General features: G+C 42.4%; 1 long non-coding RNA gene across 1 annotated transcript; it reads right to left on the bottom strand.

Annotated features, from left to right (window-relative positions):
• Window positions 1-13,875: 13,875 nt before the first annotated feature.
• On the bottom strand, window positions 13,876-20,272 carry LOC127583798 (uncharacterized). Its single transcript, XR_007958302.1, has 3 exons — window positions 20,191-20,272; window positions 16,036-16,102; window positions 13,876-13,932 (listed from the first exon to the last, which is right to left on the bottom strand). It is a non-coding gene; the product is annotated as an uncharacterized LOC127583798 (long non-coding RNA).
• Between the last annotated feature and the right edge of the window lie 5,497 nt (window positions 20,273-25,769).

Below are 25,769 nucleotides of genomic sequence, written 5' to 3'. Positions count from 1 at the left end.
ATATCAACAGTTCAATAACTTACCGCTCATCAAGTTGTCCGTCCTCTTTGCTAATCAGGAAAAGAATAGAGAATACATTTAGTGTCTAAACTGAGAGTCATGCAAAAATGTGTTAACCAAAATATATTGTAAAAATGTGAATTTGTGCCACAAAAATTAGGAAAGAAGATGGCAAAATTAGCCCAAATTTGCCTATGAGTAAACGGACTCATAGTAGCGACAAACACAGGTCTCTAAGTCAAGATAAGGCTGATTCTGGTGGAAAGAAGACATCTGTCCTATCTGGTATTGACCTCTTCAGTCATTTATCTTAAAAGTGCATCCAGGAGAGTTTTTTTGGCCAGTATCTAGATATTCCTATTAGTGGAAGAACCTAATTTTATAAAATGAAACTAGGCAAATAGTTGAAGTGTCAGTGATTATTTTGAAGATAGTGATCATAACTCTAAGTTTCAAGATAGTTATGGAATGGATCGAGAGTGATCTGGAAATTAAGGTTCTAAATTGGGGAAAGGCTGATTTCAATATCATAAGACAAGAGCCGGCAAAAGTATACTGGGAGAGCTAATTACAGGTATGATAAATGGGAGTCTTTTAAAAGTGAAATAGTGAGAGTTCAAGGCCAATGTGATGCTGTAAAAAAGAAAGATAAGGAAGGCAATTCCCGTGAACACTGGATATCAAGGGATACCCTGGGCTGGATAAAGATAAAGAAGGAAGCATATGGCAGGTACAGAGCACTGCAAACATGTAAAGCTCTTCCAGAGTACAGAGAGTGTAGTGGGGTACTGAAAAAAATAAATCAGGAGGGCAAAGTGGGGCCACAAATTATTACTGGCAGAAAAGGAAAATCTCAAGGCATTTTATAAGCAGATTAAGAAGAAAGTAGTTAGGAAAAGAGTAGGGCCTGTTGGGAATCTAAAGTGCAATCTGTGTGAAGCCAGAGGAAGTGGGTCAGGTCTTTAATGAATACTTCTCATCTGTATTCACAAAAGAGAAAGACATTGTAGAAGCAGATTTCAAGGAGTGGGACAGAGACGTTCTAGAATGTGTTATCATTAAAAGGAGCTATCAGATGCCTTAGTGGGTATAAAGGTGAATAAATCGCCAGGGCCTGATAAGATGTATCCCAGGCTGTTACAGGGGCAAGGAAGGAGATTGCTGGCACTTTAACAGAGATTGCTAAATCTTCGTTGACACAGGAGATTTGCCAGATGACTGAAGGACAGCAAATATGCCACTAGCAATAAGGTAGGTAATTATAGGCCAGTGTCTAACTTCAGTGGTAGGGAAGTTATTGAAAAAAAATTCTGACAGACAAGATTAATCTACACCTGGCAAGGCAGGGGTTGATCAGGGATAATCAGCTTGGCTTTATGGCTGGGAGATCCTGTCTGACTAATTTTGTTTTGAAGAAAAAACAAAATATCTTGATTTGGGCAGTGCAGTTGATGTGATCCATATGGACTTCAGTGTGGCTTTTAACAAAGTCCCACATGGAAGACTCATCCAGAAGGTTAGAGTGCATGGCATTTGGTGAATTAGATCCAAAGTTGGCCTGTTAATAGAAGACAGAGGGGATGGAGGAGGGATACTTCTGTGATTGGAAGACTGTGACCAGTGGCGTGTCAGAGGGATCAGTGCTGTTTGTCATACATATAGTAATGATTTAGATATGAATGTAAAAGTTTTAGATGACACAAAAACCAATGGTGTTGTTGGTAGTGAGGAGGATACTCAAAGTCAAAGTTGAGTTCACTGTCATATGCACAAGTACATGTGTGCACAGGTGCAATGAAAAACTTACTTGCAGCAGCATCACAGGCACATAGCATCATATAAGCAGCATTCACAATTAGTCTCAGGATACAGAATGATACTGCTCAGCTGGTAAGTTTGGCAGAACAATAGCAGACCGAATTTAATCCTCATAAGTGTGAGGTGATGCCTTCTGGGGCAGGACATACACGATGAACAATAGGGCTCCAGTGATTATTGAGGAACAGAGGAACCTTGGTTTATAAGTACATAGATCACCAAAGATGGCCGCACAGGTTGATAAGGTGGTGAAGAAGGCATTCCTTAGCTAGGGCATAAAATATAAGAGCATGGAGGTCATGGTAAGACTTTAGAAAACTTTGGTTAGGCCACAGCTGGAGTACCGTGTATGGTTCTGGTTGATATAGGAAAGATATGTTTGCATCCAAGAGTGTGCAGAGCTTTACCAGGACATTACCTGGGATGGAATGATTCAGCTATAAGGAGAAACTGGATAGGTTGGCTTGGTTTTACTGGGAGTGGAGGCCGAGGGGGGTCCTAACAGAGATATACAAAATTATGAGGGGCATAGATAGAGTGGATGGTGAAAATCTTTTCCTATAGCAAAGAGTCTAAAATCAGAGGCATAGGTTTAAGGTGAAGAGTAAGAGGGTTAGAAAGGATCTGAGAAAACAAAATCATAGAGGGTGGTTGCAATCTGGAATGCACTGCTTAATGTAGTGGTGGAGGTGAACATTTAAAAAGTATCTGGATCAGCATTGAATCATCAAGGCATAGAAGGCTATGGGCCAACTTTTAAAAAGTCAGTTGGACAGGTACATCGATTGGAAAGGTTTAGAAGGTTATGGGCCAAATGCTGGCAAATGGGACTAGCTTGGGTGGGGCATCTTGGTTGGCATGGACCAGTTAGGCCGAAGGACCTGTTTCCATGCTGTATGTCCTGGTAAAGGGATTAGTATAGATGGATACTTGATGACTGACATGGATATGGTGGACTGATGGATGGTGTCTGTGCTGTATGACTCTATCAGTCTGTATCAAAGCAAAAAGAATTACCTACAGATGTCCAAGCAAATATCCCAGCTTGGAAAGGAAGCCATTACAAAATAGTAATGACTTCCGACACCCAGAGCAAAAAGGGCAAAGATAACAGTTAGGGTGATGCTCATTCAACCACAGGAAGTTAATAAAAGAAAAAGAATTGATTAGAGGAACACAGGAGATTTGCTTAAGATATCAAAGATAAATAGGGATGACTAGTACTCAAGGCAAGGCATGCTCTTTGCTCATTAGTTGTAAAGTAGCAGTCATTGTGCAATTTGGTTGTAAGTTAGAACAAAGTCCACCAAGACAGGGGTGTTCTCCAATATCCTTAACTATTAACACTGGTTGATGTGCATACTTTTGATTAAGATGTTGTTGATTACAAAGTTGTAGTGATCTTTGACCGAACAATTAAACTTGTGCTGAAATTCATCCATGGTCACTGGAGCTATTTGTGCTATATCTTGTCATTGCAACAGTGTGTTGTACTCTAGTTTGTAAATTCCTCATCTCACAGAGAGTGTACAACATGCTTCGGCTATAATAATTAATTTCTAGGCTTATCAGTAAACTACCAGACTGAATGATTAAGAGCTATCTGGCTTATCTCAATATAACAACATAAAAATCAATAAATAACATGGTGAGTCATACAGAATGGAAACAGGCCCTTTGGCCCAACTGGTCCATACCAATCAAGATTCCCATCTAAGCTTGTCCCATTTGCCTGCATTTGGCCCATATCCATCCAAACCTTTCCTATCCATGTACCTGTCAAACAATTGAGAACTGATCTCCTATAGAAGAAACCCAGAACCTATCTGAGGATGAATCAGCATGGCCCACCCAATGCTTGGATTAAAAATAAGTTTTAATTAACAGTAAGTAATACTTGAAGGGGAAATAGTTGAGTGACGTGGAACAGTTGAGGGATTTGTATGGTCAGGTTCACAAGTGCTGGACCATGTTATATCATTAGCCTTGGTTACTTAAGATGAAATCTCAAATCTTACATAGCTATGAACTTAATGTCTTCTAGCAAAAGAACTCAAAGAATCTCACACACCCACAGGCACAGAACTGAAAATTCCTGGCTATGCTTAAAGCAGTGTTAATTAAGAGAAGTGTCCTAAATAGGAGAACAGCTCCTTTTTGTTCATAAGACCATAAGACATAGGAACAGAATTAGGCCATTCGGACCATTGAGTCTGCTCCGCCATTCGATCATGGCTGATTTATTTTTCCCTCTCAACCCCATTCTCCTGCCTTCTCCCCATAACCTTTGATGCCCTTACTGATCAAGTACTTATCAACCTGGCTTTAAATGACTTGGCCCCCACAGCCATCTCTGGCAATGAATCCCACAGACTCACCACCCTCTGGCTAAAGAAACTCCTCTTCATCTCTGTTCTAAAGGGATGTCCTTCCATTCTGAGACTGTGGCCTCTGGTCCTGGACTCTCCCACTACTGGAAACATCCTCTCCACATCCACTCTATCCAAGCCTTTCAATATTTGGTAGGTTTCAAGGAGATCCCCCTCATCCTTCTAAACTCCAGCGAGTATAGGCCCAGAGCCATCAAACACTCCTCATGCGTTAACCCTTTCATTCATGGGATCATTCTCGTAAACCTCCTCTGGACCCTCTCCAATGCCAGCACAACCTTCCTTAGATATGGGGCCCAAAACTGCTCACAATATTCTAAGTGTGGTCTGACCAATGCCTTATAAAGCCTCAGTGTTACATCCTTGCTTTTATATTCTAGTCCTCTCAAAATGAATGCTAACATTGCATTTGCCTTCCTTCCTACTGACTCAACCTGCAAGTACACCTTTAGGGAATCCTGCACTAGGACCCCCAAGTCCCTTTGCACCTCCGATTTCTGAATTCATCCCCATTCAGAAAACAGTCAATGCCATTATTCCTTCTACCAAAGTGCATGACCGTATACTTCCCAACATTGTATTCCATCTGCCACTTCTTTGCCCATTGTCCCAACCTGTCCAAGTCCTCCTGCAGACTCCCTGCTTCCTCAGCACTACCTGCCCCTCCACCTATCTTTGTATCATCCGCAAACTTGGCTATAAAACCCTCAATTCCATCATCCAGATCATTAACATATAATGTGAAAAGTAGCAGACCCAACGCCAACCCCTGCGGAACACCACTAGTCACCGGCAGCCAACCAAAAAAGGCCCCCTTTATTCCAACTCATTACCTTCTGCCAGTCAGCCAATCTTCTATCCATGCTAGTACCTTTCCTATAATACCATGGGTCCCTATCTGGTTTAGCAGCCTCATGTGTGGCACCTCGTCAAAGGCCTATTGAAAATCCAAGTAAACAACATCCACTGACCCTCCTTTGTCTATCCTGCCTGTTACTTCCTCAAAGAATCCCAACAGATTTGTCAGGCAAGATCTCCCCTTAAGGAAACCATGCCGACCAGCCTATTTTATCATGAGCTTCCAAGTATCCCAAAACCTCATCTTTAATAATGGACTTTAATATCTTGTCAACCACTGAAGTCAGGCTAACTGGCTGATAATTTCCTGTCTTTTGCTTCCCTCCATTCTTAAAGAGTGGAGTGACATTTGTGATTATCCAGTCCTCCGGAACCATTCCTGACTCTAGCGATTATTGAAAGATCACTGCTAATGCCTGCACAATCTCTTCAGCTACCTCTCTGAGAACCCTGGGGTGTGGTCCATCCAGTCCAGGTGACTTATCTGCCTTCAGACATTTCAGTTTCCCAAGCATTTTCTCCTTATTAATAGCGACTACACTCACTTCTGCCCCCTGACTCTCTTGAATTTCTGGCATGTTGACGGTGCCTTCCACAGCGAAGACTGATGCAAAATACTTATTCAGTTCATCTGCCATTTCTTTGTTCCCCTTTACTACCTCTCCAGCTTCATTTTCCAGCGGTCCAATATCCAGTCTTGCCTCTCTTTTACTCTTTATATATCTGAAAAAACTTTTGGTATCCTCTTTTATATTATTGGCTAGCTTGCCGTCATATTTCATCTTTTCTCCCATCATTGTTTTTTTAGTTGCCTTCTGCTGGTTTTTAAAAGCTTCCCAATCCTCTGGCTACCCACTAATTTTTACAATATTGTATGCCCTCCCTTTTGCTTTTATGCTGTCTTTCACTTCCCTCATCAGCCACAGTTGTCTCATCCTCCCTTTAGAATGTTTCTTCTTTGGGATGAACTGATCCTGCGTCTTCTGAATTACTCCCAGAAACTTCTGCCATTGTTGCTCTCTCATCAGCTCTGCGAGGGTCCCCTTCCAATCAACTTTGGCCAGCTCCTCCCTCATGCCTCTGTAGTTATCTTTACTCAACCGTAATACTGATATATCCGACTTTAGCTTCTCCCTCTCAAACTGCAGGGTGAATTCTATCATATTATGATCACTGCCTCCTAAGGGTTCCTTTACTTGAAGCTTCCTCATCAAATCTGGTTCATTGCACAACACCAAATCCAGAACTGCCTTTTCCCTAGTGGGCATGACCACAAGCTGTTCTAAAAAGCCATCTCATAGGTATTCTACAAATTCCTTCTCTTGGGATCCAGTACCAACCTGATTTTCCCAATCGACCTGCATATTGAAATCCCCCATGACCACTGAAACATTGCCCTTTTTACATGCCTTTTCTATATCCTGTTGTAATTTGTACCCCACATCCTGGCTACTATTCAGAGGCCTGTATATAACTCCCATCAGGGTCTTTTTACCCTTGCAGTTTCTTAACTCTACCCACAAGGATTCAACATCTTCTGATCCTACTTCACTTCTCGCTAAGTATTTGATTTCATTTTTTACCAACAGAGCCACCCCACCCCCTCTGCCCACCTGCCTGTCTTTTCGATAGGATGTGTATCCTTGGATGTTTAGCTCCCAGCTGTGATCTTCTTTCAACCACGACTTTGTGATGCCCACAACATCATACCTGCCAATTTCTAACTGTGCTATGAGCTCATCTACCTTATTTCGTGTACTGCATGCATTCAAATATAACACCTTCAGTCCTTTATTCACCATCCTTCTCAAATTTGTCTCCATATTGCCTCAAGTTAAATTCTTATCTCTTTCTGAACCTTCTGTCTTACTCTTTATTTTGGACGCTTCAGTAGCCTCTCCTGCACTCTCCTTCCCTTTTACTTTATCCATACTTTTCCAATCTGTTGAACCCACCTCCCTATTATTTAGTTTAAAGCCAATCTACAGTCCTAATTATGTGATATGCCAGGACCCTGGTCCCAGTGTGGTTCAGGTGGAGCCCATCCCATCGGAACAGCTCCCTCCTTCCCCAATACTGGTCCCAATGTCCCATGAATTCAAACCCACTTCTCCCATGCCAAACTTTGAGCCACACATTTAACTCTGTGATCTTATTGACCCTGTGCCAATTTGCACGTGGCTCAGGTAGCAATCCAGAGATTATTACCTTTTTGGTTCTGCTTTTTAATTTAGTTCCTAGTTGCTCAAATTCCCTCAGCAGAACCTCTTTCCTTGTTCTACCTACATCATTGGTACCCACATGGACCACGACAACTGGATCTTTCCCCTCCCATTCCAAATGCCTCTGCAGGTCAGATGAGATGTCCCGAACCTGGGCACCAGGCAAGCAACACAGCCTTCGGGTCTCTCAATCCTTGCGACAGAGGATTGTCTATTCCTCTAACTATACTATCCCCAATTACAATTCTCTTCTCTTCCCCCCTCTTGAATGGCTCCCTGAACCACGGTGCCAAGGTTCAGTTGCTCATCCTTCCTACAGCCCCCACTCTCACCTGTACAGGGAGCAAGGATCTCAGATCTGTTGGACAAGGCTCAAGGGCTGAGGCTCCTCCAGCACGACCTCTTGGATCCCCCTACCTGTCACACCCTGTTGTCCCTGACCACAGACCAAATTTGAAGTTGTTGATCTGATGGGTGAGACTGTCTCCTGAAACACACTGTCCAGGTAACTTTCCTCCTCCCTGATGCGTCGCAGTGTTTGAAGCTCGGATTCCAGGTCATCAATTTTGAGCCTGAGTTCCTTCGGCAACCAACATTTGCTGCAGATGTGGTCACCAGGGACCACAGTGGGATCCACCAGCTCCCACATCATGCAGTTACAACACATCACCTGATCCTGCATCCCTACTTTATTTAATTAGTTATAATTTGATGACTTTTTATTTAACTACTATAAAAAAGCTAACCATGTTTTGCAGGAAAATATTAATCTTTACCCGCACAGATTTACAAACAAACTGCCTGGTGTGATGAGATAGAAATACAAAGAAAGACTTAAGAAATGGAGCAGTTTTCATTAAAATAAAAGTGTTGAAGGGATGACGGGACGGTGTTTAATATGATGTTGAAAACTTTCTGTTTCTCATGACTGAGAGTCCAGAATGAAGAGAAATAAAAATACCTCAATATTTAAAGTAGAGAGTTAGGGAACAGAATGAGTACTCAGGATTAACATTACATGGAATGGTGAACATAAGCTAACCCAGAAAGCTGAATACAGAAACACATATTAAACCCAGTACATTTGAGATAAGTCCATGCATACTATGTATTCACGAAAACACTGAGATTTTTCAACTGTCCGTTCCCATCTCCTCATATTTGTATTGATTTAAAAATTAAATATTACATTTTAACTAGAATCCTGAACACACAGCTCACATAAATAATAGTGTTTACATTTTTCAATAACTAAGAAACAATACCTTCTTTTAATTGTTTGTTGTTCATATCTTTGAAGTACGCTACTTTATTCAGGACAATTAAAATATACTGCTGTCTATCCCGCAGAATCACAGTGTCTTTGTGGGAAAACTCCAAACAATCTTCTGTGTAATCTAAATAGAAATAATTTTCATCACAAGGTGGAAACAGCTCTATGTATAGTTATCAGCCAAAATACTTGTCCTTCATAGGCCAGGGGTGGGAATTACTTCTGGGCTGCAGAACAAAGTTTGAACATTTATTAAAACACAGGACAAATCATTTCAGTCACCCGATTAAAACACATTAAATTCCCTGATTCACCTATTAAAGATTAATCACTGGGATTCTACTGCAGTAGCACCCAGGAGAGAGAGGGAAAAACATAGGAGCATTAAACAGAATTGTGCTTTTTAAAACAAATGAAGATTTTGATTGTTAGTAATAAAAGTATGTTCAACTGTCAGCCCAAAATCATCAAGTCAGGTATGAGGAATGGTAGGTTGATAATAGACATGATGGGCAACTAATGGTGGGAACATGGGAGGAGAATAGGAGATCATGTACTGAAACCTCCAGGAATATGTCCAACTAGAGCTGGAAAACTTAGGAACACATAAGAGCTGTATGCTGTGTGGCTGGCATCTCTTAAACTCTTTTGCATAAAGTGTTGATCCTCCAGCAGCAAATAGTCTTGCTTCCACTCCATCTCAGTTTTCCTTCCCAAATGATATCTGTCTTCTTGCCTTTCAACCATTCCTATTGATATTTTCTTCACCTCCCAGGAGATTTAGTCTCATGAGGTCAGCTCCAGGAAGTGCTGTTGTATGCTGCCCCAAACAAAGCAATGGAATTTGGCAATAAAATCTCTGAGTGAGGTTCAAATCAAACTAGTGACTGCATTAAAAAGAACTTTTTAAGACCATAAGATATAGGAACAGAGTTAGGCCATTTGGCCCATCGAGTCTGCTCCGCCTTTCAATCATGGCTGATTCTCCCCATATCCCTTAACCCCCTTATCAATCCAGAACCTATCTCTGCCTTAAATACACCCAATGACTTGGCCTCCACAGCCCTCTGGGAATGAATTCCACAGATTCACCATCCTCTGGCTGAAGAAATTCCACCTCATCTCAATTTTAAAAGGATGTCCCTCTATTCTGAGGGTACGCCCTCAAATCCTAGACTCTCCCACTAATGGAAGCATCCTCTCCACGTCCATTCTATCCAGGCCTTGCAGCATCCAGTAGGCTTCAATGAGATCCCTCTCATCATTCTGAGGTAGTGGCCCAGAGACATCAAATGCTCCTCAAATGTTAAGCCTTTCATTATAAAAATTATTTCTCCATCTTTTCTTGGGCTTCCAACCATTGATAACTGTTTATTGATCTGAAATAGTTTATCTCAAGGTCATCTCTCCAAAACTTCATGTATTGTGTCTCACCCAGAATTCTGTCCCATTTTTTGGGCCAAACCAATATTATCAGACAGACTATCTGGCTGTTAAAATCACAGCGCTGTCTTTGGGAGCTGTCAGTGCCCCAATTAGCAACTGTGTTTCCTTCATTTTAATCACAACTATGCTTCAAGTTTAATGAGAAGGGATTTGAGACATCCTGAGTTCAGTGAAACCATTGTAGAAATGCAATTTATTTCCCAAACAGTTTATGTGGAATTTAAACATATCAGCAACTGCAGTGATATTGTGGCAAAATGAAACTTCAGATAGTGATGATAAGTTAAGGAAATTAAACCTCTGAACAGTGTTATTGGATGGGAGAAGGGACATATGGTATTAAGATTTGAATATTGTAAATTTCCATGTCTTACCTCCTGGTACTTCTACATGTTTGAATGCAAGGGAAAGAAAAAGACAGAATTAGTGAAACATTGACTAACTACAGCACCAGTCTGATGAGCTTGCAGTATTGTTATTAATGTTTACATTCCAAATGTATTACAAAATAACCACAACAATATTTGTAATAATTTGCAGTTCAAGCAACATCTGTGGAAAGAGAAGCAGAGTTAACATTTCCAGATGACCCTTAATTATTATGATATTTGTCACTGGTTACACCTTAGGAAATGCCAGACTTCGAATGGAAAGTTAGCAGAGGCCCTCTCAGCTCTCTTAGGTGGATTTAAGGGATATTTTTCTCATTTTTCCCCACCAATGTTTATTCCCCTATCAACAATGCACACAAAAGTCATCTGGACATCATCCCTGTTTAAATTTATATTCCTGCACACCCCCAGGATTTGCCCCCAAAACTCTACTATTAATGCTCTATAAACCTATTTGTATAACACTAAACTGGAACGGCAAACTAAAACAGCAATTTCAGATATGTTTCCTGAGCAGGTCTATGAGATGATGCCCATCAACCCACAGATACCACCTAATCTTAACCACCTAAATTTAATGCCTGGCCTCATTTCCTGTAAACATCTGAGAAGATCCAACAAACAAGAGAGGTTTCTCATGCTATTTTAATATCATCTCTAAGCATTCTCTGACTTTGACCAAGTGAGCACCAGAATGCACAGCACAAAAACAGTAAAGCTGTTCTTCATTATTCCTAATTAAAGACTTGCATTTAATTAAAAGCAAGTCAATGGGAAGATTTCTGGGTAGCATTTTACATTCAATAGTTGAAGTGTGAATCTGAACTTATTCTGCGTTTTTTTTCACTTTGGACTGATGCGGTTTCTGACCCTTTTCATAAGCCAATGAGTGTTTACTAGAGCAAGAATTCATCAAGGTGCTGATGAACAGGAGATCTTGCACCTCAGAGCAACTCATCGGTACAAATTGATAATGAGGACTAATTAAATCTAGTAACTCAGGGCCAGTTCTGACGAAGATCTTCAATGTGAAACATTAATTATTTTTCTCCACAGATGCTGACTGACCTGCTGAGTTTTTCCAGCATTTTCTGTTTTCAAATCATGGCCTTATGTGAGTTTATTCGGACACAGTGCAATTGAAAGGAAGGAAGCTGAGACCTGGGTGTGATTTTTGCATTATGAAATGGTATGTTTGAGGCCAAATCTTGGGCAGTTTGCAAGGGACTATGAACAGAACTGATTACCTGAAGAGATGAGAATAAACTCCTTTAATCACTAGGGCACCAAGTTAAAATGAAATATACGCAAGTTGAATTTAAAGTCATTTAGATGGGATGAGACTGCAAAGGAGTGAAGTATAGAGAGATCTATGTGTTCTTGTTCAGGAATCACAAAAAGTTTGCAGGCAGGTGCAGCAAGTGGCATATTGGTCATTTTTTGCAAGCAGACTGAAGTTGAGAAATAGGAAAGTATTGATTCATTTGTACAGGGTGTCGGTGAGGTCACAGGTGGAGTACTGCACCCAGTTTTGGCTCCCTTATCGAAGAAAGCACATGGTAGCATCGGAGGTAATCCAGAAGAGATTCACCAGGCTATTTCCTGAGATGAGATGGTTGTCTGATCAAGAGAGGCTAAATAGGTTGGGTCTGTATTCTTTGGAGTTTACAAGAATAAAGGGTGCTTTATTGAAATATATAAAGTTCCTTAGTGGGCATAATAGATAGATATTGAGCTGATTTTACCAGTGGGATAGTCTGAAAAAAGGGGACACAGTTTCAAGGGGCCGGTCATTTTTAACTGAGTCTGGAATTCTCTACCTCAGACAGTTGTGGAGGCTGGGCCATTATAAATATTTAGGGTGGAAATGGAAAAGTACTTGAAAGATTGAGGAATTGAGGGCTACAGAGTTTTGGCACAGAGGATGGGTTGAGTCCTGGGGTAGATCAACTATGATGATATTGCATGGTGAGGCAGGCTTAAGGGGCCGAGTAGCCTCTCCTGCTCCAATATTCTTATGTTCTTGTGCTCTTAAGAATGAAAACTGTGCAAGATCTTTAGAGCACATAGGATAGTTGTAACATTTTGTAGGTTCTTGTAATACCTTGTAATATAAAGCCCTGTACATAATATATTAGTTGTAATATTTACTAAATTTCAATAAACTTTTACAAGAGTAAGCGTTTTGGGTTGTGAGTCTTTCTACGTCATATGGATCAGTACAGGTTGAACTCAGAAAATAAGTGTAAAGGGAAGCTACCAATACTGAAAGTCTCTTGCTTTCTGTACCTCTCTATCTCAGGGAAGAGTTTGTATTTGTATGTAGCTCTATTCCATGTACATTTAGTACCAACCCTTTTGGGTTTACCATAAGAAATTTGAATTAGTTTCTCAGCAATGGAACACTATGGACCACCTCTAGCACCACCATGGACTTGTCTCTGATTGTGTCTTTTTTTGCAGTCTTTTTTTTTCCCCCACTGTCTGGTATAATTCATGTTCTGTATGTTGTCTGAACCCATGTGCCTGTGATGCTACTGCAAGCAGGTTTTTCATTATACCTGTAGCTCACTGTACTTGGTGCATATGACAATAAACTCAACTTGACTGCACACATTTAATAGATGGTAGAATTTGTGGTGGATGAGCATCTGTGTACTTTCACTGAAAAAAAGGAGATATGGTAGATTAGCTGAAGTACCTAATGTCCATCTATCTCATCATAAGAAGTTAAAAGGCAGGGTCCTCATTAATTCTGTGCAATATCTTTGTCTCTTCTACATTCCCATGTAAGAGTGTTGGCATTTCCCGGTTCTAAGGTGCTCTGTTCCCACTGTAATCTTCCCTCACGTGTGAGCCTAAAGGGTGAGTCAGCATACCTTTCACCCAAACAGAACATCACAACTAGAGCACCATCCTGCTTACATCCAATGTTCACACTTAGTATCAGCACTCTTGCCTCAATCAGTAGGTTATGCCACCATCCCATTCTAGAGATGTAGGCCCATAACCTATACTGAGACTCCCAGTTCAACAATGGAACTGTGCTGATTTTCAATTGAGATGTTAAACTAAGGCTCTGTCAGCCCTCTCATAGTGGACATAAGGGATCTCGGAAGAGGGATGTCCCTTAACTTGCTTGTAAATGAGCTGTTATGCTTCTACCAATAGAAAAACAATTGCATTTCAAATGTATCCAGTGAGCTTAGTGCTTAGGTTGTCAAATCTTTTTGCTGCCACTCTCTGGCAGAAATGATTGATAATAACCAAGACTTGGATCCTTGGCTGAATCTTTGCTCTCCTCAATCCAGAGAGCAACCTATTCGTACTCCAGCCTGGATTGGAATTGATATACTTGGGCATTATAAGCTGCATCAAATTGGCTGGTGACCTTACCTAACCTTCAGTTACGAACTTGTTCATTGGCTTCAGTATCTGTTCCAGTAACTAACTGTGAATGACTGAATTAAGCTTACCTTCAAGCCATAAGACACCGTCCTTGAACTCAACTGGCCTCATTTCCTGCATTGTTGCTGATTCATGTAAGATAAAAGACAGAAGAATCGTGAAAAGTAATGACAAGAAATAAATTAAGCAGTACTTCATTACTTTTCCAAATTAAAGTAGAAAATGCTAGAAACAATCAACAGGTCAGGTAGCTTCTGTAAAAAAATAAACATCTGTAGAAAGTGAAACAGAGTTGATGTTTCAGGTCAAAGACCTTTCATGAAAGCCAGTCAAGCTGAAACATGAACTCTGTTTCTCTCTCTACAGATGCTGCCTGATCTGCTTAGTGTTTTCAAGATTTTCTGTTTTGATTTCAGATTTCCAGCTTCTGCAGTATTTTGATCTTCATTTTTTCCATTGGTCCACTGAAAGCCCCTTCAATGTTCTATTTTTCTCCAGACCAGCCACATGCACCTGCCCAGGAGTCACTTGCCAAGTTGTACCACTCTCTGAAAAATTTGGCTGATCCCTGCTGTGAAATGTCAGGTCATCTCTGTGCATATGTAATAACAGTCACAGCACTCTACAAAGTGGTTCTGAGAAATAAAAACACCTTTCCATTAAGTGATAAAGCCTTTTACAATTGAAGTATTTCACTTTATCTGTGTCACTGGTGTGCTCATTGGAACACTTGCTTTCTCTTTGTATTTTACATGTCCCTCTGTACTTCAATGAACGCAGACTATGTAAAATAAGAATTGCTATAGCCAATTCTTGCTTAGGCACAATAGAGAAATAGTTAATTAGCATTGATGGAGGGATAAAGATTGGCCAAGATAAAATAACCCATCCTGGAAACTACCGTGGGGTGATTTATACCCAAGTGAGCAAGCAGACAGGGCATCGCTTGAATGTCTTATCCAAAAGCAATGTAGCACTCACAGCTCCAAGGACTCAGTCCTGACCATCTGTGTGGAGCTTGTGTATTCTCCTCATGACCATATGTGTTTCTGCTCTGGTTTCCTCCCACATCCCAAAGACATGCTGTTAGGTTACCTGGCCACTCTATACTGATCCTCAGTGTAGATAATTGGTAAAAGGATTCAGAGGGGAGTTGCTGGGCATGTGAGAGAGAATAACATGCAGGGCTACAAGAAAAATCAGGAGAGAGGGTAATGGAACTAATGATGCTGGGAGCTGGCATGGACCTAATGGGCCGAAATGTCTGTGTCATAAAAGTAAGTAAGTGGCTAGTAACACTTGTGTCATAGGTTTGCCTACCAATGACAGCTGCCAAAAAGAAACAGTCTGACCTTCCACCCTTAACATTCAATGTTCTTACCATATCCTGGAGGGGTGGGGGTCACACAAACTCCATGTCTGCAAGCACAGCATAGAGGAAGGGTATCCTGCTGCAAGTCACTCACCTTCTGACACCTCAAACCCTGTCCACCATCGATAAGGCACAAGTCAGGCATGTAATGGAATACTCTTCGCTTGCCTGGATGAGTGCTACTTCAACAATTCTTCAGAGCTCTATACTTTCCAGGACAAAGCAGGCCCTTGATTGCACCCCATCAACCACCCTAAGCATTCATTCACTCCTCCACCAGCTCACCGTGGCTCCGGTGTGTACTATCTAGGAAATGCACTGCAGTTACTTGCCCAGCCTACCAAACCCACCAGCTGCACGTTCCCTTCCAGTCACACACCATCCTGCCTTAGAATTACATTACTATTCCTTCAGGCCACTGGATCTAAATCTTGGAACTCACTCCCCAACAGCACAGTTGGAGTACCTTCACCTGAAGGACTGCAGCAGTTCATGAAGGAAGCTCATCACCAGCTTCACAAAAACAATTAGGAGTGGACTATAAATGCTGGTTTTCCCCATTGTTGCCCAGATCTCAAAAATGAATTCAAAAAATCTCCCATAGAAAGTAAAATAACTGTGACTTTTCTTTCCTTCCCTTGAACTAATTTTTTTTGTCACTTTAAATAGGTCATATATTTTCATTGCTTTTTTTCTTTCTGCTTCTTTGAGCTCTCTCTCAATCAACTCTTTTTTTCCATCTTCTCTTTCAATACTTGATTGACATTGTCTTTCATGTCATATGTGTGATACTTCAATCCTTTAATCTCAATGCTTAAGGACTGTTAGAACAAGTAAAGTGAGTAGACTGACTTACGTAGATGAAATCTCTCAGCCTTTGATGCTCTGGTGGAAACTTTGAAACTTCTGATGGGTTAAAAGAGCTGTGAAAAGTCAAAGGGGAAAAGTCAACAGAAGACAGTCACACAGATCCCAACTCACGGAGTTGTAAGTTTCTGGCTGTACTAAGACAATGGTTAGTTCAGTGTGAATATCCTACAGGAATACCTGCTATTATTTTCCTGAGTCACAAATTTTCTTGCAGTGTTTTCTTGGAATAGCAGCACATTGAGAACTGTGTATACAATTGTCTTAATAAATGGTTTAAATAGTCAAAACAACTTGGAAAAGCACTCATGGCATCAAGATCTCAGAAGGCAAGAACATTGCTTACTGGCTGCCTCTATAATTGGAAAATGTGGTTTTATTGTCAGCCTAGTATTTGCCAGTAACAACGGTGGAGCTTAGAATTGCAACTCTTACTGAAATGATGATGAGTGGTGGGACTTTGGCACGATTCCTAGAAGCGATATTTCACACTGCAAAGACCAACAGCTGTTATGCCTTATGCACTTAAAACCACACAAAGAGGCCTGTCATCCACTAGCTTCCACTAGTGTGGAGCTCAAGGGTGGGGGGTGGGGTTAGAGGTTTGTAGGAGATGAGATATGGGTGAGTAACTTCAAGTTCCTGTGCGTCAACATCTCAGAGGATCTATCCTGGGCCCAACACATTGATGCAATCATGAACAAGGCACGCCAGTGGCTCTACTTCATTAGGAGTTTGAGGAGATTTGGTCTGTCACCAAAGACTCTTGGAAATTTCTACAGATGTACAATGGAGAGCATTCTGACTGGTTGCATCACAGCCTGGTATGGAGGCTCCAATGCACAAAATTGCAAGAGGCTGTAGACGGTTGTAGACTCAGCCAGGTCCATCACCGGTACAACCCTCCCCACCATCGAGGACACCTTCAAGAGGCGGCACCTCAAGAGGGCGACATCCATCACTAAGGACCCTCACCATCTGGGACATGCCCTCTTCTCGTTACTATCATCGGGGAGGAGGTACAGCAGCCTGAAGACCCACACTCAACAATTTAGGAACATCATCTTCCCCTCCGCCATCAGATTTCTAAATGGTCCATGAACACTACTTCACTATTCCTTTTTATTGCACTATTTATTTTGCAATTTATAGTAATTTCATGTCTTTGCACTGCAGCCACAAAACAACAAATTTCACAAGTCAGTGTTAATAAACCTGATTGGTGGAACAGATAATTGGGAGAGGAGAAGGTTGTGCCTGGAAAGAGAGGGTCAGAAGTCTGAATACAGATTAGAATCAGAAGCAAGCTGTGTGAACCTCGAGCCCTCTCTGTCATTCAGTAAAATCATGATTGGTATTGATATTGGTTTATTATTGTCACTTGTACCGAGGTACAGTGAAAAACTTGTCTTGCATACCGATCGTACAGGTCAATTCATTACACAGTGCAGTTACAACCTCAGCTCTGCATTCCTACTGCTACTGGTAACCTTTCACCTCTCGTTTATCAAGTATCCATCTACCTCTGCCTTAAAAATATTCAAAGACTCTGCTTCAACTGCCCTTTGAGGAAGAGAATTCCAAAGACTCACAACCCACAGAGGAAATAAATTTTGTTCTCTCTCTGTCTTAAATGGATGATGTCTTATTTTTAAACAGCAATCCCTAGTTCTTGATTCTCCCACAAAAGGAAACCTCCACACCTCAGGATCTTGTCTCTGTCAATCAACTTACCTCTCACTCTTCTGAACTCCAGTCCTGAACTATTACAAGATGAGTCCAACCTTACTTCAACAAAGCAAGCATGCCTGGTTGGAAAAACTGGTTCATCATAGTTTAAGAGCCACGAGGTAATGATGCAGCTCTATAAAACTCTGATTAGACCACACTTAGAGTACTGTGTCCAGTTCTGGTCACCTCATTATAGGAAGGATGTGGAAGCGTTGGAAAGGGTGTAGAGGAGATTTACCAGGATGCTGCCTGGTTTAGAGAGTATGGACTATGAGGAGAGACTAAGGGAGCTAGGGCTTTACTCTTTGGAGAGAAGGAGGATGAGAGGAAACATGATAGAGGTATATAAAATATTGAGAAGAATAGATAGAGTGGACAGCCAGTGCCTCTTTCCCAGGGCACCAATGTTCAATACAAGAGGACATGGCTTTAAAGTAATGGGTGGGAAGTTCAAGGGAGATATCAGAGGAAGGTTTTTCACCCAGAGAGTGGTTGGGCCATGGAATGTGCTGCCTGGGGCGGTGGTGGAGGCAGGTACATTGGTCAAATTCAAGATATTACTGGATAAGCATATGGAGGAATTTAAAATAGAGGGATATGTGGGAGGAAGGGGTTAGATAGTCTTAGGCGAGGTTTAAAGGTCGGCACAACATTGTGGGCTGAAGGGCCTGTATTGTGCTGTACTGTTCTATGTTCTATTATAGACAGGGAATTAACATCCAAATATAAAAGCAGCATGGTTAGTGTTAGTGTCACTGTCTCACATCTACAGCTGCTCAAGGCTGAACCTGATTTCTGGTGCTGTCAGTTTGGAATGTGCACATTCTTTCTGTGACCACTTGGGTTTCCTCCAGCTGCTCTAATTTACTCTCACATCCCAAAGAAAGACACACTGTTTGGCAGATGAGTTGACTGCTGTAAAAATTAACCCTAGTGTCGGTAGGAGAATTAGTGCAGGGTTAGGGGGTGGGGGGAGCTGTATGAGAGTTGGTGGGCAAGTAACAGGGTTACAGGGAAGTAAATAGGGCAATGGGATTGCCCTATTGTGTTGCCCTAGGTGTTGGCATGGACTTGATGGGCCAAAAGGCCTCCTACTATATCATAAGAAAATATGAGAATATTAAAATCAAAGGGAATCAAAATCAAATTAAGAGGTAACTTGATAAGGAAGTTCACGCATTTGAAGATCAGGTGGGAGAGGTAGTAGTGAGGATGAATTATACTGCCAAGGGAGCATCACTTGAGCTAAAATGGATCAAGTCATTACAAATCCCAGACAAACTGACAGTGCTGGATGTTTGATGACTACACTGAAGCATAAGACGAAGGCCTGACAGTGAAGCTATCTTGCCAATCGATGAAAAGATAAATGCTGCACACTATTGCAGGTATCTCAGTTGAGAATTGTAGAGACCAGATCATTAGGTGTATTTAAATTTAAGGTAGGTAAATTTTTGAAAGATTGGGGACTGAGGGCTGTGGCACAGAAGAGGATTTGAGGTCTGGGGTAGATCAGCTGTGATCATATTGAATGGTGGGGCAGGCATGGGGGGGGGGGGCTTATAACTAACTCCTGCTCCTATTTTCTTCTGTCACAGAGTCATACAGCACGGAAACAGGCCCTTCAGCCCAGCTCATCCATTCCGACCAAGACGCCCATCTAAGCTAGTTCCATCTGCCTGCGTTTGGTCCACTTCTGTGTACCTGTCCAAGTGTCTTTTAAATGTTATTATTGTACCTGCCTCAACCACTTCCTCTAGCATGCTCGTTCCATATACGGATGAAAGAATTGTGTAGCTAATATATAAACCACATGTATGCTGTTGTTTCTGTTATAAGGACTTTTAGTTTTGTAATTATCTGAGAAGATGCTGGAGAACTGAATCAATACCTTTTTGCTAAAGTGGACTGTGGATGGGAATTGGTTGCCTATTCATTCTTCAGAAAGATCGCTAACATCCCAGCTGCAGTACGGAAATCTATGCTTCAGAACCAGCTGCATCTCTCCCCAGCTGTTCCAGATCAGTTATAGCACTGACAATTTGGAATTTGTTCACAAGAAGCACAAATCCAATCCGGCTAATTAATCATTCTACTCTCAAACGTGATCGAAGCCGAAATTCGAGCCTGTGCGACATAAGAACCCACATATACACGAGTCCCAGTTCTGTTCTTTTCCTGATAATACAATAACTACCGGTGAAACCGACCACACGTGTACGGTGACCAGTCCCTCTGGTTTTGTTTCGCACTTTCTGCATTGATGCTGTAATCCATTTCATAACATAGAAAGCAGAAGTGTGCAGGGTAATCCAAGTGTGGTCTAACTAAAGATCGGTACAAGTTCCTTCTCTGCTGTCCAATCCATTCCTATAGAAGTGAACATTACTGTTCTGAGGTTAAAATTACCTACCTCTGAATATCAACCAGGTGATTGTTCGCTTGCCTGTGCACAGAGCGACGTCCTGGAGAAGTGTGCTTGACCTAAGAAGCAAACTCTTTTCTTAACCAATAACTGCATTCTGCCTGGTTACGTTGTCGCCCTCTGCAGCTTCCCCCTCCCGCTAAAAAATTACCACGGGTTCCATCTGCTGGAGAGTTGTGAGTTTGCATATCTAAATTTAGTTGCAGCTGCTGGAAATCTAAAATAAAAATAGAAAATGCCGAAGTCTTCTTTAGGTCAGACAACATCTGTGGAGAGAGTTAACATTTTCTTTCCACACATGGGGTTTAATCCATTGTGGTGCGGTTTCAGAAGTCGGGGGAACAGGGTCAAGGACTGACTTGAAGCCATCTTATTTAGACAGGTGGACAAGGACTGGGAAATTAGGCTGAGCACTTAAGTTCTTGACAGAAGGGAATGAATCTATCTCCTTGCCAAGATTGGACCAGGTTAATGTCGGCATTGAGTGGGGTGAGGACTCCCAGTGCAGGGGTTTGACCCAAAACATCACCAATTCCTTCCCCCCACAGATGCTGCTCAACCTGCTGAGTTCCTCCAGCAGATTGCATGTTGTTCCATATTCCAACGTCTGCAGTCTCTTGTGTCCCCTCAGAGTTCCAAGGCTGTGCAATCCATTTCTCTGTGTAGTGGGGTTAAATCTCTCTCCAGAGACCTTAATGCAACACATTATCCCTTCAAACACTCCCAATGTCAGTATTGCCTTGCTTAGAGGAGATCCCATGTTTCATCCTAGGTGTGTGGCTAAACTAAGATCACCTTCATCCTTTCAGAGGGACATAAATGATTCTTTCCTGCTACAATGACAAAAATCGGTTGCACTTCAACAGGACTTAATTAGACGTGAAGTGACTTTGAACATCACAGAGATGTAGAAGGAGCTTTAGGATTGCAAGATTTTCTTTTCCTTTGTTTGGCAGTTTAAAAGCTTTATTGGAAAATCAAAAGCCAGTGTTAAGCTGGACTCCCAATGAGAGGAAATGTAGCAAATCCTCGGAACTGCCACTCATTCCATGGAAAATCCCAGAAGAATAGGGAGGATCAGAAACTCATGTGACACAGAGAGCAATAGAACAAAACATATTTATGCAGCACCTTTAACATTATAAAGGACTCTCCATGTACAATAATAAACAATAGAGTCATTCAGCTATACAGGAAACAGGCCCTTTGCCCCAACTTGTCCATGCCAACCAAGTTGCCTAACTGATCTAGTCCCATTTGCCTGCGTTGGCCCCATATCCCTCTAAACCCTTCCTATCCATGTACCTGTCCAAGTGTCTTTTAAATGTCAAATGTAATTGTTTCTGCTGTAACTGAATATTTGATATCGGGTCATGTAGAGAGATATCAGCAAAACCTTTTCAAAGTGGTAAATTCTGATGAGCCACAGAAAGGTTGGGGTGGGGGCAGATGTAAAGAGGAAGAAAGGATCAGGCAAACAATGCAAAGTTTAGAGCCAGAGCTACTGAAGAGACAACCACCAGTATAGAACCCCGATTAAAATCAGGGGTGTAAGAGGCCAGATTTAGGGGACTTTAGGGCTTAGGCAGAGAGTAGGAATATGGAGAAGGGTTGGAATTTGAGGAGAAAATGTAGAGAGATGAGATAAAAAAGGTGCAAGATGGAATAACAGGAAGAAGAGGTGGGGAGAAGGGAATGGGCCTGAGAGGACCAGCAGATGAAAATAGAAGCAGTGAGTTTAGGTGTGAGATCACACCCCTGAGGCATTTTAAGAACAGGTTCCATCAGAAGACAGGATACTACAGAAGTTGTTAGAACTGGTTAATTGAGTCACAATCAGAATCAGAATCAGATTTATTATCACTGACTTAGATGATGTGAAACTTGTTGTTTTGTGACAGCAGTACAGTGCAAAGACATAAAATTACTTTCAATCACAAAAATAAATAAATAGTGCAAAAAAAGAAATAACATGGGCTGTTCAGAAATCTGATGGCATCAATAAATGACAATTACACCACAGCTGGATGGCATTCATGAGCCTCAACTATTTCACTGTTCACTGATAACTGTATGGGATGTCCTGAATGGATACCAAGCATTTGGGAGAGGTTGACCACCTCACAGAGGTCATTCACACTGAGGGTTCCAGGAGATGTCCTGCCTATTCCCTGCTGAAATAAGGTGCAAAGGGAAGGATGTGGCAAAGGGATAAATGACAGGAGTGAGTTGCCATGAGTCTGGTTCCAGTGCAGAAAGAAGTTCACTGGCCTCACTGGACTGATGGTAGTTACTGGAGTCAGGCACCAGTCCAACGTGGCAACGTAAGCACAAGTACAACCATGGACTAAATACTGCTTCAACACACATATCTAAAGTGACCAGGGCAGCCATCCCATACATCTCGTTGACAGTGAAAATGGTCATCAGGAATTACAGAGGGATCTTGATCAGTTGGCTAAGTGGGCCGAGAAACAGCAAATGGAGTTTAATTCAGATGTGCGAGCTGTTACATTTTGGGAAGAGGAATCAGGATAGGACTTTCACAGTGAACAGTAGGGACCTGGGAGTGTTGTACTACAGAGGGACCTAGGAGTACAAGTACATTGTTCCCTGAAAGTGGCATCATAGGTAGACAGGGTAGTGAAGAAGGCTTTTGGCACATTGGCCTTCATCAGTCAGGCCACTGAGTACAGAAGTTGGGATGTTATGTTGCAGTTGTACATGACATTGGTGAGGCAACATTTGGACCCGGACCCACTGCAATTCACCTACCACCACAACAGGTCTACAGCAGATGCAATCTCACTGGCTCTCCATTCTGCTTTGGAGCACCTAGACAACTGCAAGGCATATGTAAGGCCTTGCAAGCTGTTTATCAATTACAGCTTGGTGTTCAACACCATCATTCCCTCAGTACTAATGACCAAGCTTCAAAACCTGAGCCTCTGTACCTCCCTCTGCAACTGGATCCTTGACTTCCTTATAGGTAGACCAGTCAGTGCAGATTGGTAATAACATCCCTTTCTCAAGGATGCATGCTTAGCCCACTGCTCTACTCTCTCTATATTCTTGACTGTATGGCTAGGCACAGCTCAAATGCCATCTATAAATTCACTGATGACACTACTATTGTTGGTAGAATCTCAGATGGCGACAAGGAGGTGTACAGGAGTGAGATAGATCAGCTGGTTGAGTGGTCTTGCAGCAACAACCTTGCACTCAACGTCAGCAAAACCAAGGAACTGATAGTAAGGAGAAGTCGGGACAACACACACCAATCCTCATTGGGTCAGCGGTGGAAAGGATGAAAAGCTTCAAGTTTCTGGGCATCAACATCTCAGAGGATCTATCCTGGGCCCATCACATTGATGCAATCATGAAGAAGGCACACCAGTGGCTCTACTTTGTTAGGAGTTTGAGGAGATTTGGTATGTCACCAAAGACTCTCGCAAATTTCTATAGATGTACATTGGAGAGCATCCTGACTGGTTGCATCACAGCCTGGTATGGAGGCTCCAATGCACAGGATTGCAAGTGGCTGCAGAGGGTTGTAGACTCAGTCAGCTCCGTCACGGATACAACTCTCCCCGCCATCGAGGGCATCTTCGAGAGGCGATGCCTCAAGAAGGCGGCATCAATCATTAAGGACCCTCACCATCTGGGACATGCCCTCTTCTCATTACTACCATCAGGGAGGATGTACAGGAACCTGAAGACCCAAACTCAACAATTCAGGAACAGCTTCTTCCCCTCCGCCATCAGATTTCTGAACGATCCATGAACCCATGAACACTACCTCATTATTCTTTCTTTTTGAATGATTTATTTATTTTTGTGACTTATAGATTTTTATGAAAACATAAGCACTGTACTTCTGCCACAAAACAACAAATTTCATGTCATATGTCAGTGATAATAAATCTGATTCTGATTCTGAATATTGTGTTCAGTTTTGGTCAGCCTGCTATAAGAAAGATGCCATTAAGCTGGACAGAGTGCAGAAAGGGTTTACGAGGATGTTGTCAGGACTCAAGGGACTGAGTTATAGGAAGGGGTGGGTAGGTTGGGACTTTATTCCTAGGAGCATAGGAGAATGAGAGGGGATCTAACATCATGAGGGGCATAGATAGGGTGGACACATTCAGTCTTTTTCCCATGTATAGGGAATCAAGAATAGAGGGCATAGTTTTAAGGTGAGAGTGGAGAGATTTAATAAGAACCTGAGGGGCAACTTTTTCACCCAGGGGTAGTCTGTACATGGAATGAGCTGCCAGAGGAAGTGGTTGAGGCAGGTACATTAGCAACATTTAAAAGGCACTTGGACAGGTACATGGATAGGAAAGGTTTAGAGGGACAAACACGGGCAAATGGGTCTAGGTTAGATGGGCATCTTGGTTGGCATGGACCAGTTGGGCCAAAGGGCCTGTTTCCCTGCTGTGACTCTATGACAAACACTAAACCATGCTCATTAACACTCATCCCTCTCACTTGCAGGAGAAGATTGTTTGCAGTCACTGCCTGAGCAGCAAATTATGACCACCCCCCATCTCAGTACTTTGTGGATTTGGAGGGGCAGGGCCTTGGAAACATGGACCCTGCTGCCACACAACCAGTAGGGCCTTGGAAGTCACCATGGCTGAGGGTTGTCACAGATCCAGACAGATTTTCCCATATCATATAATATTAGATAAGATTTCTTAATTAGTCACATGTACATCGAAACACAGAGTGAAGTACATCTTTTGCGTAGAGTGTTCTGGGGGCAGCCTGCAAGTGTCGCCACACTTCTGGCACCAACATAGCATGCCCATGACTTCCTTTGGAATGTGGGAGGAAACCAGAGCACCCGGAGAAAACCCACAGAGACACAGGGAGAACGTACAAACTCTTTACAGACAGCAGCCGGAATTGAACCCGGGTCGATGGCGCTGTAAAGCATTACGCCAACTGCTACACTACCATGCCTTCCCACATCTCCTGCCTCTGACCATTAACATGTTCCTCTCTTCTCAACATGCTCCTCTCTTCTCTTCTCAATATGCTCTTTACCTTTATCAGATTCACAGGAGGTCCCACCAGAATCACAACTGGCTCTCAGGCCCCCAGCTACCCACCCTTAACCAAGAGGCTAGAGATTGACAGGGAAGAGAAAGACTCTGTGATCAGTGCACTCATCACCCCAGCTACTGACAGATCTGGAACCCATGGAGACTGTAGGGGTTACTGAGAGGCTGTATGGATGCAGCCAAATCAAGGGATAAGGTTAGTTCATCCTCGTCCTCCAGGGAGTCAAGGCTGCACACCCGTTCTGTCCCGAGGACTCAGATAAGGACTATGATGAGGCAGCCTGTGGATGATGGCATGTTGGGCCTATCAGAATGATGTCCAGGAGCATGGAGGAATGGAGGAGTCCTGCTTCAGCCTTTCTCAGGCCTGGAATGCATCCTTGCCGGCAGGTAGTGGCCAACTCCACTTCAGCTGACCTGGGCTGGTGAAGGCAGAGGTCTCCACTGCCATTGAGGTGCAGGCAGAGGCCACCTCACTCTCGCCATGGAAGGCCAGGC

The sequence above is a fragment of the Pristis pectinata genome, chromosome 27 (assembly GCF_009764475.1).
Source record: "Pristis pectinata isolate sPriPec2 chromosome 27, sPriPec2.1.pri, whole genome shotgun sequence".
Taxonomy (NCBI): domain Eukaryota; kingdom Metazoa; phylum Chordata; class Chondrichthyes; order Rhinopristiformes; family Pristidae; genus Pristis; species Pristis pectinata.
This window is presented reverse-complemented; position numbering and strand designations above follow the sequence as displayed.